This window comes from Molothrus aeneus, chromosome 2, assembly GCF_037042795.1.
Source record: "Molothrus aeneus isolate 106 chromosome 2, BPBGC_Maene_1.0, whole genome shotgun sequence".
Taxonomy (NCBI): domain Eukaryota; kingdom Metazoa; phylum Chordata; class Aves; order Passeriformes; family Icteridae; genus Molothrus; species Molothrus aeneus.
Window position 1 is genome coordinate 34,251,736 of NC_089647.1, and position 15,666 is coordinate 34,267,401.

At 45.7% G+C, this 15,666-nt stretch overlaps 1 protein-coding gene and 1 long non-coding RNA gene across 2 annotated transcripts in view; one reads left to right on the top strand and one right to left on the bottom strand.

The window, feature by feature from the left end:
* Positions 1 to 807: 807 nt before the first annotated feature.
* LOC136571721 (uncharacterized) lies at positions 808 to 9,149 on the bottom strand. Its single transcript, XR_010785726.1, has 2 exons — positions 1,710 to 9,149; positions 808 to 1,005 (listed from the first exon to the last, which is right to left on the bottom strand). It is a non-coding gene; the product is annotated as an uncharacterized lncRNA (long non-coding RNA).
* A 4,686-nt stretch (positions 9,150 to 13,835) lies between these two features.
* The window catches only part of RAB30 (RAB30, member RAS oncogene family), a 48,852-nt gene continuing 47,021 nt past the window's right edge, over positions 13,836 to 15,666 (top strand). The window contains exon 1 of the mRNA XM_066572355.1: positions 13,836 to 14,057. The gene's annotated coding sequence lies outside the window, so the exon portion shown is untranslated. The remainder of the gene's footprint in view (positions 14,058 to 15,666) is intronic.

A 15,666-nucleotide genomic window follows, 5' to 3' on the forward strand; every position in this document is an offset into this window, starting at 1 on the left:
ATGTAACTGCAAGTATGAATTCTGTTACCAGCTGTTTATAGCAGGTGGGACAGTTATTTTCTGTTAATGGGCCAGCTGTTAAAACCAGGTGGTTTAACCTTTTCCCACTGGATTCCCAGAGGAAGACCAGACCTGTCTGCACCACCTGTCTGCACCTTCAGAGGAGAACTGCACCCTTCTGCAGGATCACTGCTTCAACGGAACCACATTTGTCACTACAGGAGGACTGCAGCCACCATTCAATCAGACTGCTAGACTGCTACCAACACCCTGACCCACAGGGTGTCAGGTTATATTCTGACTCTGTCAGTAGTTTTTTTTTTTTGTTTGTTTGTTTTTGTTGTTGGGTTGTTTTTTTTTTTGGTACTACTGCATTTTTATTTTAATTTTCCTAGTAAAGAACTCTTATTCCTATTCCCATATCTTTGCCTGAGAGCCCCTTAATTTTAAAATTATAATAATTCAGAGAGAGGGGGTTTACATTTTCCATTTCAAGGGAGGCTGCTGCCTTCCTTAGCAGACACCTGTCTTTTCAAACCAAGATAGTGACTTATGACACTGTCCCAGAGATGAAGAGGAATGTCTCTCTGGCAGAAACAAATTAACAACAACACCATCACTCTGCAATCTCCAGCTATTTGGCAGCACACCCAGTAGTCTGCACAGCCACTGGAAATGCAGCTCTTCAGCCAAGACATTATGTCAAAATTAAACTAAACTTAACCACTCTAAGTTAGGACCATCCAACCTCCTCTACCTAAGCCTTTGCTATATTCTGTAGAGAAAGGGTAAAAATACTCAATGAAATACCTCACAAAAGATTTTTTATTATGTTGTCAGGCACCTAATCAATTTCATCCCTTGAAGGGTCAGATGTCATATTGCTGAGATTTCACTGGCATTAGAGCCTCTCTCCAAAAGGCAGTGAAATATAATCTTGTGGAGCATTACAGTATGTACTTTCCATCTGAATCCAGAACTTTGTGGACCCCTGGACTCATTACGCTGTGGGAGGAGAGTTAGGTACATACAGTAAATACAAGTAATTAATCCCCCAAATCAAGAATTCATTAATTTAAACCTAACTATACACAGGTATTTTTTCAGTAAGTTATTATAATTCAAATCAACAGTGACGTGGATCAAACCTTTTCCCCTAGGAAAGAGCAGTAATTAATCCAAAACTGGTAAAACTGGGACTAGTTCAAGTGAAAACAGTTGTCCAGTATCATCAATCCAAATCCCAGGGGACAGGTTTCAAAGAACAAAGAGCTTGTATGGGGAAGGCTCAAGGGTTAGAGATGACTCAATATTTCACTGCATCATTGCAAACAGGAAGAGGCTATTTCATAAGTCATGGGTCATTTCCATAACTGGAAAGCCCATCTGTATACTAACAGGTCATTAGAGCAGGGAATCACACACAGGATTTTCCATCTTAACCTCAAGCAGAGCACAAGTGCTGGGCACGCTTACATCCTGCAGAAAGCTCTGATTAGTCTGGTGTAGACTGGAAACTTCCAGAAGAACCACAGTGTATGCTGGTGTCATTGATACACCCTTGTGTCTGCAATAATCTTCTCTTGTCCTCCTGATCCTTTTCCTCTAATCCCTTAATCATTGTTGTGGCATGCCTCTATATTTACATACATCAAACGCTTCTTGCATTATGGATATGGTTTTGGAAACAGGCTCAAAAAGTTTGATACCTGCTGATCAGGCAGGAAGGAGGAAGTGAATCCACTTCACATTTGGTATTGCCTGTCTTCTGTGGAAAAGAAAGCCAGAGGTCATCTGCTGTTTGTAGCCTTTGTGAAGATGCCTCTTCAATTTTTTGCTTGAGTTGGTCCCTAAGTTGCACTATTTCTGCAAACAGAGAGGAATTTTATCTACTCTAGTAAATACTAAGGCTGCATCTGTGCTATACTTCTGCAATAGTTCAAAACTGCTGGTACTCAGGTGTTTGAGTTTTTTAATTGAAGAACTTTAGATAGGAATTCCATTTTGAAAATAATTTCTGAGCAGTAAATAAACTGAAATCAAGAACAGAAATGTCTGAATTTTAGTTCAAACCCTTTAAAACTACTTAAATATATGTAGGATAATTCTGAACAGAGCATCTAATTCAGAATATAAATCACTATATATTAGAACATGAAAAATTTTCCATCATCATTTACTACTACCTTTTATTTTTTAAAGCTTCTCAACAGGTCTCCAGTCAACAACAGCCTGAACTACATATTCACGCACACATGGTCCCATGTGGAATTCCACTGATTTCGGAGAAGTTAATGGCTGTCTACTAATTACATGAACTGTTACACTTTAATCCCTTAGATGTGAAATCAGATCTATAAAATCTACCAAGTGCGTGCAGGCCTTCAAAGATGAAGCCGAGTATTACCAACATTAGCAGCAGCAGCAGCCTGCAGGCACAGCAGCTGAGCTGTATCTCAGCTAGATGTGGAGGTCAGATATCTCACTTTGAGCTAGTCTAACCTCTGCTTCCTCTGTGGTCAATGAACAAACATCTCAAGAGACAAATTAGTCTCCCTGCAACACAGACACAAGAACTGAGCCCATTCCTACATAAACTACTCACATAATTAACCATCTAGTCATTAATTGTCACACATAGTGGGGTTCCACGTGAGAATAATTATACATCCACAAGTGCTGTTTGGGCTCAGGCTCCTACTAGCTTTTGTTCTCTACACTGAGATCTTGAATTAGGGTAAGAGGTGCTGAAATCAATCTTGGGATGTGTGCAGTACTCTCCACAGAGTGCAAGGAAAGCCCAAGCATGCACTGGGCATCTGTTAGGCGTCTGAAGTTCAGCAAAATTACTTCCATTCAATATTAGTGTCTTATGTTTCAATCCCTAATAAATGCTAGAGCACTGACGACTTACACAATTTTTATTTCAAATCTCTTGATCCTTAACTATATTTGGTTAACTAACTTAACTATATTTGGTTATTCTTACCTGGAAGAATAATGCCAGAGGAGAAAAAACCAAAAACAAATCAGCGAGGGGAAGCTGAAACAAAAACCTTTGCTAGATACTTCTTTCTTGTAATTACTAACTAAAGATGAAGTATTAGGCACTAAAGGAAGCACTGAGGCCATCACGCTCCATTTTCACGCTGTAGTGTTTAAACATTACAGGAATACATGAACGGTCTTAGAGCCACCCTCTGCTGGTGAACACCCACCGGTACAGGGGGCCTGCAGCTCAGGCAGCTACAGCAGCCTCTCCAGTTCCAGAGCCAGCAGAGATCAACGCCCCTGACGTGCATTTTGCAGCGCCACGTAGCATTCGGCTACTGGGAGGGACCGAGGGTAGGCCCCTCTCTGTGCCCCTTTGCGTTTCAGGGTGCCCTGGGTCCTGCAAGGGGAAGCTGCTATTCCCTTTCCCCCCTTACAGCTGCATCCAGCCCAGGTTTCACCTTACAGCCATGCCCCTATGAGTTTGCCAGGAGAGAAGATATGAACAGGATTTATGATTGCACAAACCGTGCTCTCTTTGCTGCTCTGCAGGCAAAACAGGTAGGCTAGGAAACCACAAACCCTGCCTGAACAAACCCTGCACTGACTTGCACCACCACCTGCATGACTTTATTTTAAATAAAATACAAATGTAATGTTTCTGTTTTGAAAATTAGGCCTTCTTTTATGACTTGTACTGTTTCTAAAGATATAACATAAAGCAACCTTGCATTTTGGACTCAGAAATGTGAACATACCTGCTGATGTCAAAACCAGGCCATATGCAAACGGATGAATAGTTAAAACTGTATCAAGAAGTTATTTATCTATGGATGGCTTCCAATATATCTTTACTAAAGAGAGGGCAGTAGTTGACTATGATTATGAATGCACTACAAATTAGGGGAGCCCTACAGAGGTACTTCTAAGTCTTTGATTCTCCTTATTAAAATGTGTCAGCAAGTTTTCCAAGGGATAATAGCTTTCACACATAACACTGTAAACATAACATGTATGAAGGGCTGGGTTTGCTCAGCCTGCTGACCGGTTTTTGCACTATTGTATTTTAGCTGTGACGGGCTGGTTCCCAGCAATACTGTGCGTCTGCATCTTCCTTGGGCATCAGCAAAACACCACTTCTGTGTTGGAGGTATTTGAAGCAACTGGCTGGAGAGATCTGGTTTTCCTCAGGTGTCATCAGTTTAGGAAATAGAATGCACAACTTTAAAGTTTTAAAATGCAAAGGTTAAATATATGAAACTTGGCACACAAAGAGCAATTTTTGTCTATCTTTTAAGTGTTATTACATCTCTTTCCCTACCCAGATTCAAAGAGGGCTCTTTCCTCTGGGATGCTATAGGTGGAATTCTGCAGCCACCAGAATCACCATCTCCCCACAGCTAAAATTTATTACTACAGGGAATCATCCTAGGGTTTCTCACACACTAAACACTGAGTGCAATGTGTGCACTACTTATGGGTGACAAGGAAATAGTAGAAAAATAAAAAAAAAGGGAGTTTGAAAACCTGTGTGTTGACAGACACGTTAGCTAGAAACAAAATGGTGATGAAAACCAAATGCCATTTGTGGATGGTGGACATGAGCAAAATAATGCCTTGTTTTTCCCACAATGTCACTGACTGCTGAGCAGTAAATTCAGGAAAGACTGGGATAGCTGTTTCCCTTACATCCATGGAGGTGAACATTACCTGGAGGTTGCCTACATAAAGCACTGCCAGAGCACACAGAAAGTTCAGAGTGCATTTTTCCTTTGGGAGAAATAAGATGGTAAATCAATACTACCCAAGAAGCAGTCACTGATACCAGTGAGTGAGGCAGACATATTCCAAAAGCAAGATCTTGGCTGATGTGATTTGTACCTAAATTTAACTTCAGGTAACAGTGAACTGAATATAGCAAAAGGCTGGAATATTTGAGGTACCATCAAACCCATGTGAATGAGGCTGCAGTGTCACTAAGAATGAATGGCAGCAATGCCACCCTTCCCAGAGAGCCACATCACTGAAGTGTTGACAGAAACTTGTGAGACCCCTCACATCCTTGCTTGCATGGCCAAGCATGTCACATGCCTCAGTGCTCATGACAAGGTTAATCCACCCTCCCCAAGGTTAAGAGTTTAAAAGACAGTCATGAGCAGTTTTAACAAAACAATCCATGCCAACTGTGGACCATTCATGCTGTGGACCAGATGTTTGTGTTCTATTTGTTCTCAAGAAGGAACAGCTTCTCCATCCCATGAGTTTGTCAACACAAAGCTCCTCTTCTTTTCCATGATTCTCCCAGCTTACTAATTTGTATTTTAGTGTTAAGATTATGAATTATAAAACAATGTATACAAATATATTTAAATACGTACGTTTTATATACATATATGCCTAGATTTCCAGATATGTACTTAGAAATAATTTACACTATAAAAATACTTATGAATTATTGTATAAACATTTATAATGAATAATATTCATTTATTCTCTTTGGACCTACTAAAATAAACTCCATTTCATCACCCCCTTGTTTCCAGGAGGTAGCATGGGACAGCAGTTCCTCCAGTCACAATCTACCCTGGAGATGAGAGCTTTCAGTGGGCAAGAATTTTCATGAGGCCAAATGCACCTCACTGCTGTTAGTAAAGGGTGACTGCCTGTCATCCCTGGTGACACACAGCACCCACCTGGCTGCCAGCTCATGTGAGGATTGCACATGCCTCTACTTCATGTTTGTTTCTCCAGAAAGGTCAACAGCAGCAAGTCTAACTCTTGGGGGATGCAATTACTCTTAGCTGACATCCACTCAGGCGGAGCATGGATGGTGAAGCCACTGCAGGTCTCTCTGAAACAGCTGTCACCTCATTGTTCTCATCAAAAGGCAACATTCACCATTTTCAGAATGGGAAAAGAAAATCGTAATTGCATAGTAAGAGCTCACAGCAGAGCAGCCTTCACTGGAAGCAGGAGCATTGCAAAAATGACAAGGATTAGCTTTTTACCTATCATATGTGCAACATTTTAGTACCCAATTCTCTTTTGCTGATCTACTCTGCCATTGAAAATATATTTGGCTATGTGTGCAGGGATAATATACAACTCCCTATATGTAAGAATTAGTTCAATCAAAGGAAAATATATTGGTAGTCTCAGTAATTTAAAAAACCCCAAACTTAGGAGAAAAGTGTTCCATATCTTACTCCAGGTCTGTTGGCACAAGGATTTGTCTGGAGTACATTGAACAATCTCTAGTGCTGCTTACAGACAGCAGTGTGGCTTGAGCTGCCTGGTCAGAAGGCTACACACAGCAAAACCACAAAAAGGCTGTGCCATGAGACCTAACACAGAAAAACATGGTTAACAAAAGCACCCATGTGCACAAAGGTTGCTGCTGCTCCTCCCCCACAAAATTAACAGCATCCTTAGATGCATAATTTAATGAGTCTGAGACTTCAGCAACAAGGCAACAACTTCGGACTTCTGGCATGCACCCAGTCACCTGGTTTTTGTGCCATGGTGAAAATGCTCTAAACCAGTTCACAAACCTAATTCAAGTTCTAGAAAGCCACAGAACTACAAACCTCTTCCTCCAGACATCTGCAATGACCCACAGAAAGGCATACCCAGGGCAGGGAGTGTGTGTTAACACGCTGATTAAGACACTGATAGCTCCATATGCTGCTCCAGGGAGTTGCATTGGTGTGAAAAGGAATGGTGTACTGCAGCATGGGAAGGCAAGGGCAGAAGGTAACACCAAATTCCTCACACTACCAATGCCACCACTGCCTCTGCTTCATGCAACTGCATTTTTCAAGAGCTCAAAAGCAGGGAATTCAAGTAATTACACCACCTGGGAATGCATGCCTAAAATGACTCTACTAGAAACAAAACACATGAAACCAGAAAACGAGGGTTAAGACTACCTTGAGCAAGGTTGCTTAAGTGATCAACTACACATCTCTAAGCTATCTCTCCTGTATTGTGGCACATCAGACCTGAAGAATGTATCCTTCTCACCCTGTGAGCCCTAGGTGTTGCGCATGCAGAACAAGGTTCAGAAATCATTCTGGGTCCTGCAACTCAGCAGGTAAAGTGAGCAACGCTAATGTGACCAACTTTAAATCTCTGCAAGAGCAGTGTAACATTATCTTTTTCATAAAGTTGTGCATCAGGAAACCAAGGGCTGCAAGAGTAGCCACTGAATTCATGAGGAAGCAGGTTTGTGTAACTTATGTGGACTGCAGCCAACACATCTAGGTTAGCTCCTCACTAGCAATCCACTAAATTACGTCCTTAGGACACCACATGTAAATAACTTGACAGAATGCAGCAAGTGAAACCATGTGAGTGGAAACTTGGCCAGGAACTTGAGATACTTACTGTCGCTGCCAGTTTTCCAGGAAGAGGCATTTGCAAATAAACAGCAAAAAAACCCCACCCAAAAATGGAAGAGTAAACCAGTGGTAACATACAGAAATACTAGAAGTTTGGGTAGAGTCCAGGGCAAGGAAGAGAGCAAACCCAGGGAACTGTAGCACAGGCAACACAATTAAATGGTGCTGTCCTAGGAGCTCCATGCTTTTTCACAGTGCAGCATTACTTACCCAAAGGAAGTGTTTCTGTGCACTGAGGAATGCTCTGACTACAATACTGTTGTTTAGGTACTCACTGCCCAAGCTTCTATTTTAAGCTGAATCATATAGGAAGCAATATGTGATTTTGCACCATTGCACCCACACAGCTGAAGAACCCAAAGACACTTACACCCATGATCAGGGATTCCAACAGTTTAGGTGCGGGACCTCCTTTGAAAATTAATAATGGTGCATCACTTCACATAAACATAGTTGCTAAAATTAAATGTTAACCTCTGGTTATGGCTTTCACTCTCCCTTCATCCAACACTCTTCCCCTACAACCTCACGAAAGAAAGGGCCAAGGAACAGTGCTGGACACCTGCCATAACCAAAGGCTCATATTGCCCTTGACAAAGGAGGTAATTTCCCAAAATGCATTCTTTCAATGAATATATTCTTAGTGAGCTTTTAATTTCAGTAGAATTTATCTGGCCCTTAAAAATCCTCTGCTCTCTCCCCTCCCACCTTTTTTTTTATGTTGAAAGATGTAAAAGCTAGTACTATGCTTGAATGTTTGTCAACTCATGGACTGCTCTCCTGGCACAGACAAGCCCATCAGCTAAACAGTATCAGTTACCAACTCAGGTTTACCACACCACAACAAAAATAGACCTTCCTCGGATTAGTGGCAACTGAGTCAGGTCCACACCTCTACCTGCTTTATGTAATACAGTATTTTTTCAAGCTTTGTGCTGAAGAGGGCAGTGCATACAGAAAGTACATCTAAACCTGCACTCCAAGTGTTTCTTGTTCCACATGGAAGTGCTCAAGGCATCCACTGTACATATTATAGCCAGAACATTGACAGCCAAAGGATTTATGCTCAGCCCTGAGTCCACCTGAGCCATGTTTGTGTGCCATTATCCAGCAATCCTCAGTGCACAGCTACAATCAGCCAGCTGGCTCTGCAGGAGTTAGGGGGGCCAAGAAAAGCTATTGTTCCAGGAAGTAACAGTATTTGACAAAAACTGAAGCTCTTTGGGTGGTTCTGAACTGGGTAGTGGCATATGTCCTTTCAAGAGAAATGCAGTCTGCCTACAGCCTAGTGGTCTTTAGTGGTCATGTCAGGCCATCCCACCTGAAGAGACATATCCATGTGTAGCTAACAGCTGCAGAACTTTTGGTTCTGCTTGTGTTTAGCAAGTTCTCCCCACTGCTATTGTGGCTTCCAAAATGGAGCTTCCCACAACTGGAGGCTTGGAGCCTCCTGTCCTTCAGCTACTTGCAGTTTTTCAGTGTCCTGACTAGCACTTTTAAGTTCTGCATATTGTGATGATCTTTCCCAGTATCTAAAATAAAATCAATTTCCTGTTTCAGTATTAGATGAGCTCTCTTTTCAAATGAGTTTGCTTGAGTGAACTGAGTGAGTTTGAAGCTGTGGAAGCAACCATCTTTTTCTCTCTACTGAGTTCCTTCAGATGCCAGATCTAAAGAACACAGGGACTTGCAGCAGCCTGCACACCCTTTCCTATTGTGTAACTGCTACTGAACTGCTGCCATGTTTCAGCTGAAGAACATGTCCATCCTATTTTGGCTCTTGACTGCTCTTAGAGCACTCTTCTTTGTGCTGAAAGACAAAAAAAAAAAAAAAAAGAAAACACTATAATTAGTCATTAGAATAATTTCCAGAGTTGCTTTACACTTGTTTGGCTATGCACAACTACTCTTCCAGATATTGGTTTAACAGTTGCTGCCCCACAATTTCCTGTAGAACACTTTAAAAAAGTACAGAAGCCTTCCACTCTTTCCTATTTTTCCAAGCTCACAATGTATTCTTGGCATTATCATTAAGATACTTGGAAACAGTAACACGATATACAAGTACTTACCTGTTCTTCCCAGCTGAACTCATCCTCTCACCTTTCCCCTTGCAGCTCCAGAAACTTTTTGGCAAACAGTTCCATAGGAAACAATTAAAATAAACCAACCTTCATCACAGCTTCTTCATCCACTATCATCTGAGCAGTAACTTTAATTTGAAAGAGTTTACACTCTTCCCCCACAGGCTTTGAAATAAGCAGTTGATCAGTAACACTTCCACTCCTTCCCCCAAAGGGACTTACAGCCAGGATAATTAAGAAAAGAGGATATTAAAACAAAATTATATGCCAAGATGAGCATAGATGGTATCACTTTTAGAAACCATATTCCACTTTGTTTTGGTGCACATGTAAACCTTTTTGTCCAGTTAATTTGTATACCAGGAATGACATTATGCCTGACCATCATTTCCAAGAACCCCAACAGTTCTCTGTGCTGTACTGACATGGATGTGACAGTGACAGGAGACCTAGACCACCACACACCCCAAAAATTATGACATGATGTATTAGTACACTTCATCTTGGAATCTTATGCAGCCTGGCTTTGTATACTACCCAGCGAATACTCAATTTAAGCATCCAAATGCTTGGTTTCTTTCAGAGCACACTTGTCAGAATGAGCACTGAGACATGAAGACAGGTTTCTATGTATGAACTTGGATTAAACTTAGACTGAGCATTTTCTTCTTTGAGCAAAGTCATCACACTTTCCTGCTTAACTTCCTCATCTCTCCTTCAGGATCTCCCAGCTGATTCTCCAGGTCAGGAAACAGGGTGGTTGCTTACCAGAGTTCACAGTGCTCAAAATCACTTCAGTAACAAAGACAACCCATAGGTATTGCAGGGCAGGATGTCAGCACAGTAAAGAACACACAAACCTCTCAGCTGCATAGGCTGAGGAGCACACAGACACTGGAGCAGGTGTTCCTTAACAGCGTTAAAGCAGAGCATACTGATGTTTAGGAAATGCCACAGGTGGGTTTTCAGTTCTGCTGTCACCTTCTATCTTTTCCTATGGGATGCAGCCACACCACCTACTTCTGCAACAGGACTGTAAGCTTCTTACAGACATTGCAATTGAGGCCTGTTGGGTCAGGATAGATTTGGACATTGGCACTTTCAGGTGAACACATTATCCAAGTCTGAGACACATAACACGGGTTTCATCATTAACATCTCTGACAAGCTGTGACCAACAAGTAATACATACACTGGCAAGTATCAAATCCTCCAAAACAGACCAAAGTGAACAACACACACAGAGAAAACTTGTTTTACTTCTCTCTTGCATCAGATGTTCATTTGGGTAGTCATTTCATTTCTGAAGTCATTTCCTTTTTCCTACCTTAGTTGAGACATCAGTGGCACCTACATCTACAGATAAGGAAATAAGAAATAAATAACAAAATACAATTATTTGTAAAGTGGGGTGCACAGCATCCTCCTCAGAGCAGCAGCACTGACTGCAGGGGGATGGGGAGGGAGTGAAGGGAACCACTGCAGGTAAAACCAACTGTTTCTAAAGCAGTTTAACAAAGCATCCTGTCATTCAGCCAGCAGACCATCCTGGATGAGGATTTCACATGCACTTTTTCTGACAATTATAGAAAAGATAACCAAGCTTGCTCCAACCATTCCACTGCATTATTTACCATCGTTACCAGGGATCAGCTGCAGAGATAAAAGCATAGGCCTAAAGTCTACAGTGGGCAACAGCTGTGGCAGAAGTCATTGAAGTGCCAGTGTCCTTTATTTCACCCACAGCTCACCTAATTCAAAGGTATCTGCATAGAGGAGAAACAGAATAAGGAAAGAAAAAGGGCTGTACTTTTAATTCAGAATTCTCCAGATATATCGAACTATTGATGCTACAAATTTTATTAAAAGAGCATTACACCCCCACCACTCCTTTTCTTCAGTGAGGAGTGTGATAAAACTGGAGAACCTGCCTGTGACGAGAAGCACTCTTAGAACACTGGACTTTTTGCAGGATGGCATGCAACTGGTTCAGCTTCCTTAACTAGAGGGAGCTGCACCTAAAGTGATAAAAGCATAGCATACATTGCTGTAGTACCAGCAAATCTTGAAAGGCCACAATGTTCAGGTGAAGTATCTGCACCACAGAACATCTCACAACATCCTTCCTCCAGCACTCGTGTACCCTGTGGCAAACACACCACCTGTGTAGTTACTGGGCAGCAATACCCTGGGCAAATGCCTTGTACTTACCTCCAGGAGGAGCCAAAGGATGAAATAAACCCTTGTGACTCCATTTTACCTGAGCTGTACCACCACTCGACTTTAGCCAAGACTTCAAGCAAGCCTGCAAAACTCCTCAGGACTCTTTCCAATTAAGTATCTTCTTGGCATAATGAAGTGCTTTATTTCACAGGAATCAGCTGTAACTAGAAATGATATTATTTAACAAGCCATGCAACACTTTGACCATCTTCCCTTTCCGTTTTGAGCACAGGCCTTCCACACATGGTTTCAGGGAACTCCAGTCCCCTTAAGGCTCATAGAGCTTTGATTACTCTCTCATTTGGTGAACACGTATTTCCCATTCCCCAGCACAAAAGACTAGCACAAGCAGGGATAATGTTCACTACAAGAAAGTCTAAAAGCATTGCTCAAAATTCCAGCCTACCTTCTGCATGCCAGCCGGAGGGCTGAAACTAAGACAGCACCTAGTCAGCTGGCAATGTGAGCAAGCAGAGACAAAACAGTGGGGAAACAAGTCAGCTTGGCTGCTCCCATACCATGCTGTGATGTCTTACACCACCTCATCTGCCCTCTCAGCTTTTTTAAACTTGATTTATGTGTCTATGGACATAGAATTATACATTTGGATTGGAAGTGACCTCAAAGACCATCTGGTTGCAACCCTCTCCTGCCATGGGCAGGAACACCTTCCAGTAGAACAGGCTGCCCAGTGCCCCATCCAGCCTGGCCTTGAGCACTTCCAGGGACAGGGTATCACAGCTTCTCCGGGCACCCTGTGATGGTGCCTCATCACCCTCACAGTAAAGAATTTCTGCCTTATATCTAATCTCAATCTACCCTCTTCCAGACATACTAAGGACTTTAAAAGGAAGCAAAGCTCCTCCTGCTGGTCACACCAAGCCGTACGTCTCTGGCAACCAGGCACCATTAGTACAATTATCAGGCATCGGACAGAGCCAGAACCCTTAACAAACCCCCTCAAACCAGGGAAGCGCAGGTTGTCACCTGCCATGTGACAAGGGCACGTTCCAATCTGCTCCCTGCGGACAGCCGCCCCAAGGCCAGCCCTGCTCTTTAACCCACAGTCCGTGCTCGGTCCAAGGCCAAGCACCGTGGCCGGTACAGCCCCGCCCGGGCCCCTCTCCCCGGAAGGCGGAGAGCACAGCCCCAAGCGGCACCGTGCCCGCCGCGGCTCCTGCGCCACAGCGCGGCCTCCCCGTTCGCACCCGCACGCCCCGGCAGCCGTGACCGGCCGCCGCTTCACCGCCACGCCGCCGCTCCTGCCACGCACCCACCGCAGCCCCTCCGAGCCCCGGGACAGACTCCCACCCCACGGCCCCGCCCCGCTCCCAGCACAGAGAGGCACTTCCTCAGCCAGAGCCGGCAGTCACCGAGTGAAAATCGGCTGTGTCCTTCAGGGCACCGCACCCTTCCCCGCCGCGCCCCGCCGGCTATTCCTCGGCCTCCCCCTTTTTTGTCAGCCGCTCACACGAGCTCTTCCTTGCCCCTTAAACCAAGACAGGACTCCCAGCCTTCCCCCTTTTCCGACATCTTAACCCGGCTACCCGACCGCTCCTCCAGAGCTAAGCGTCTCACGCCATCAACATGGCGGCGGCCACCGCCTCCTTCCCTACCCCGCTTCCCAAAGCGGCCGCGCGGCGCGGGATCTGCCGGGAAATGGAGTCCACTCCTTGCACGCTGCAGCGCTGCGACTGCCGTAAAAAACTACAAACCCCAGAAGCCCCGCTGCCAAGGGGCGCCAGCCAATGGCGAGGCGGCGGCGCGGGCAGTGGCCCCGCCCCGGCGGGCGAGAGGGGTGATGTCATTGCCCAGCGGGGGCCGCGGGGGCGCGCCGCGCGCCGCCGCTCATTGTGCTCGACCGGTGCCGCGTCCGCGTCCGGGGTCGGTGGGGGGGCCGCGCTCCCGCTGCTGCTGCGCTGCCTGCGGCGGGCGGCCCCGCTCGCATCCCGCGCACCGCTGCCTTGCGCCCAGCCCTGCGGCTCCTGTCCCGGGCGTCCTGGCCCCAGGGCGGCTCGGCAGCGTTCCGGACGGCTGCGCTGCGCTGCACGGGCGGTGGGGACCGAACACGCATCCCCAAGCGGGACTGCCTCTTGCGCCCAGCCCCGCTGCACCCATCCCGGGGAGCTGCCCTGCGCCGGGAGGGTGGCCAGCACCCATCCCAGTGGAAGTGGGCTGCGTCCCGCTCATCTCCGGGGTGCGCAGCTCGCCCAGCGTGCGGAGGCTGCAGCGCCCAGCCCCGCTGTGCCCGGCGTGCGGCGGCGGCCCGGGGCTGCCGCTTCTTCCCAGCGCCGCCGACCGGCTCCTGGCTCCCGCCTCGTTTTATGGTCGTGGAGAGGGAGGACAAATCCCAAACCAGGTGAGTTCTGCGCTGCTCTTCTCTTTTTGCGTGTTTTTCCTTGTCCTGTTACGTCCTCCCTCCCAGGCCCCCATCTCCCGATGCCCTTCCCCGCACTGTGTGCTCCTCAGCGGGCGCAGCGCTGCCGGGCGGGACCGCGCCGTCGTTCCCTGGTCCTGCTGAAAAAGGAGGGGCGGAGGGACGGGGAAGGGAGAGAAAAAACCCGCTACATGGTGTCATCCCATGGGAGGGAGATGAGTCCCTCTCGCCGCTCTTCGGGCCCGGGGCTGCGCGTCCCGCAGCCCCCGGGAAAGTCCCGCAACTCCGGGATGCTCCGGGCGCCCCGGCGCTGCGCGGTGCCGAGCCGCGGGGAGCCCGGGCTCGTTTGTCTCTCTCGCTGGGTAAGAGTGGAAAATAAGATGGATTTGGAATTGGTGTCGTTAAGCGCTGCGGAGCCTGAGAGAGCCGGGCTCCTGAGGACAGGATAAATCCGAGGTGTGCTTTAGGGTGGTTTTTTGGGGGCGTTGGTGTGCTGTCGTGCGGCTTCCTTGCTCTGACACCGCTATTCCTCCCCTCTTTCAGGGAAACGGGGGAGATTTGAATCCAGCTGGCTCTCAGTCCTGGCTGTGTGCAGTTGGTCCAGGTTTCTTTTCCAAGTCACATAATGAGTTAGTATCTTAAAAATTTTCGGTTGGACAGTCTGATGTTTTATTTCAACTTCCATACTACTCTTCTGATCTTTTTCAGTTTCATCGTAAATACAAGTAGTGCGTCTATTTTAAACTTTGTAGAAACTTTGTGGTCCAGCAGAGCTTCGTTTTAGTGTGGCTTTTTATTTGTTTCCCCGTACCTTGCTGTTTGTGAGATGCAATTTGGATCTTTACTTGAACAGTGCTAAGATATTAGTACAATATAAGAGATTTTTTTCCTGTTATTATGTGACATCAGAAGGTTTTATCCCCTTCTATAACTGAATAACTTCTGCAATTGCTAGTGGACCCCAGACACCTCATTTTGTGCTGGTGCAATGAAATGTGTGCACACAGAGGGATCCTGCTCCCTTCAAGTCTCTCAGTCTCTTTCAGCCCTTTAAAGTTAATCTTCACCAAAGCCCCCTTGGAGGCTGTTCTGAGAGCAGCAGGAGAGTGTGCAGCTGAGCTGATATTTTCAATTTTTTTCCTCCCCTCTGCTGCATATTTGCTTCTGCGCTTCTCTTGTGTAACTGGCACTGTGTGTCCTCTGGCAGGGCTTTCCCTGGAATTGCAGTGCTGGGGAGAGGGTGACATGAGTGCAGTGGGGACAATGAAACTCCCTGTTTGGTTTGCTCAAAGTGTTTGTAAACACCCAGGCGGTGTTGGGGTGTCCCGGGGCAAGGGATGGTGCTTTACAGCTGCCCCTCTTCCAGTGGGATAAACATGCTGCATCCACACCTCCTTGCCTTTTAACTGTGTTTTTTTCCTTCCTTCCTCTTTGCTACTGACTCAAAGGGGAAGAACAACAGTGCATGCAGGCGTTGCCTTTGCTTGGTCTTTTTTTAACATTTTTGTTTCCTGGAATGACGTTTTCCTCTTTATTTTACAAGGGAGGGAGCAGATAATCTAATAGCGTGTTTCCCATCTTGGCTGTAAAA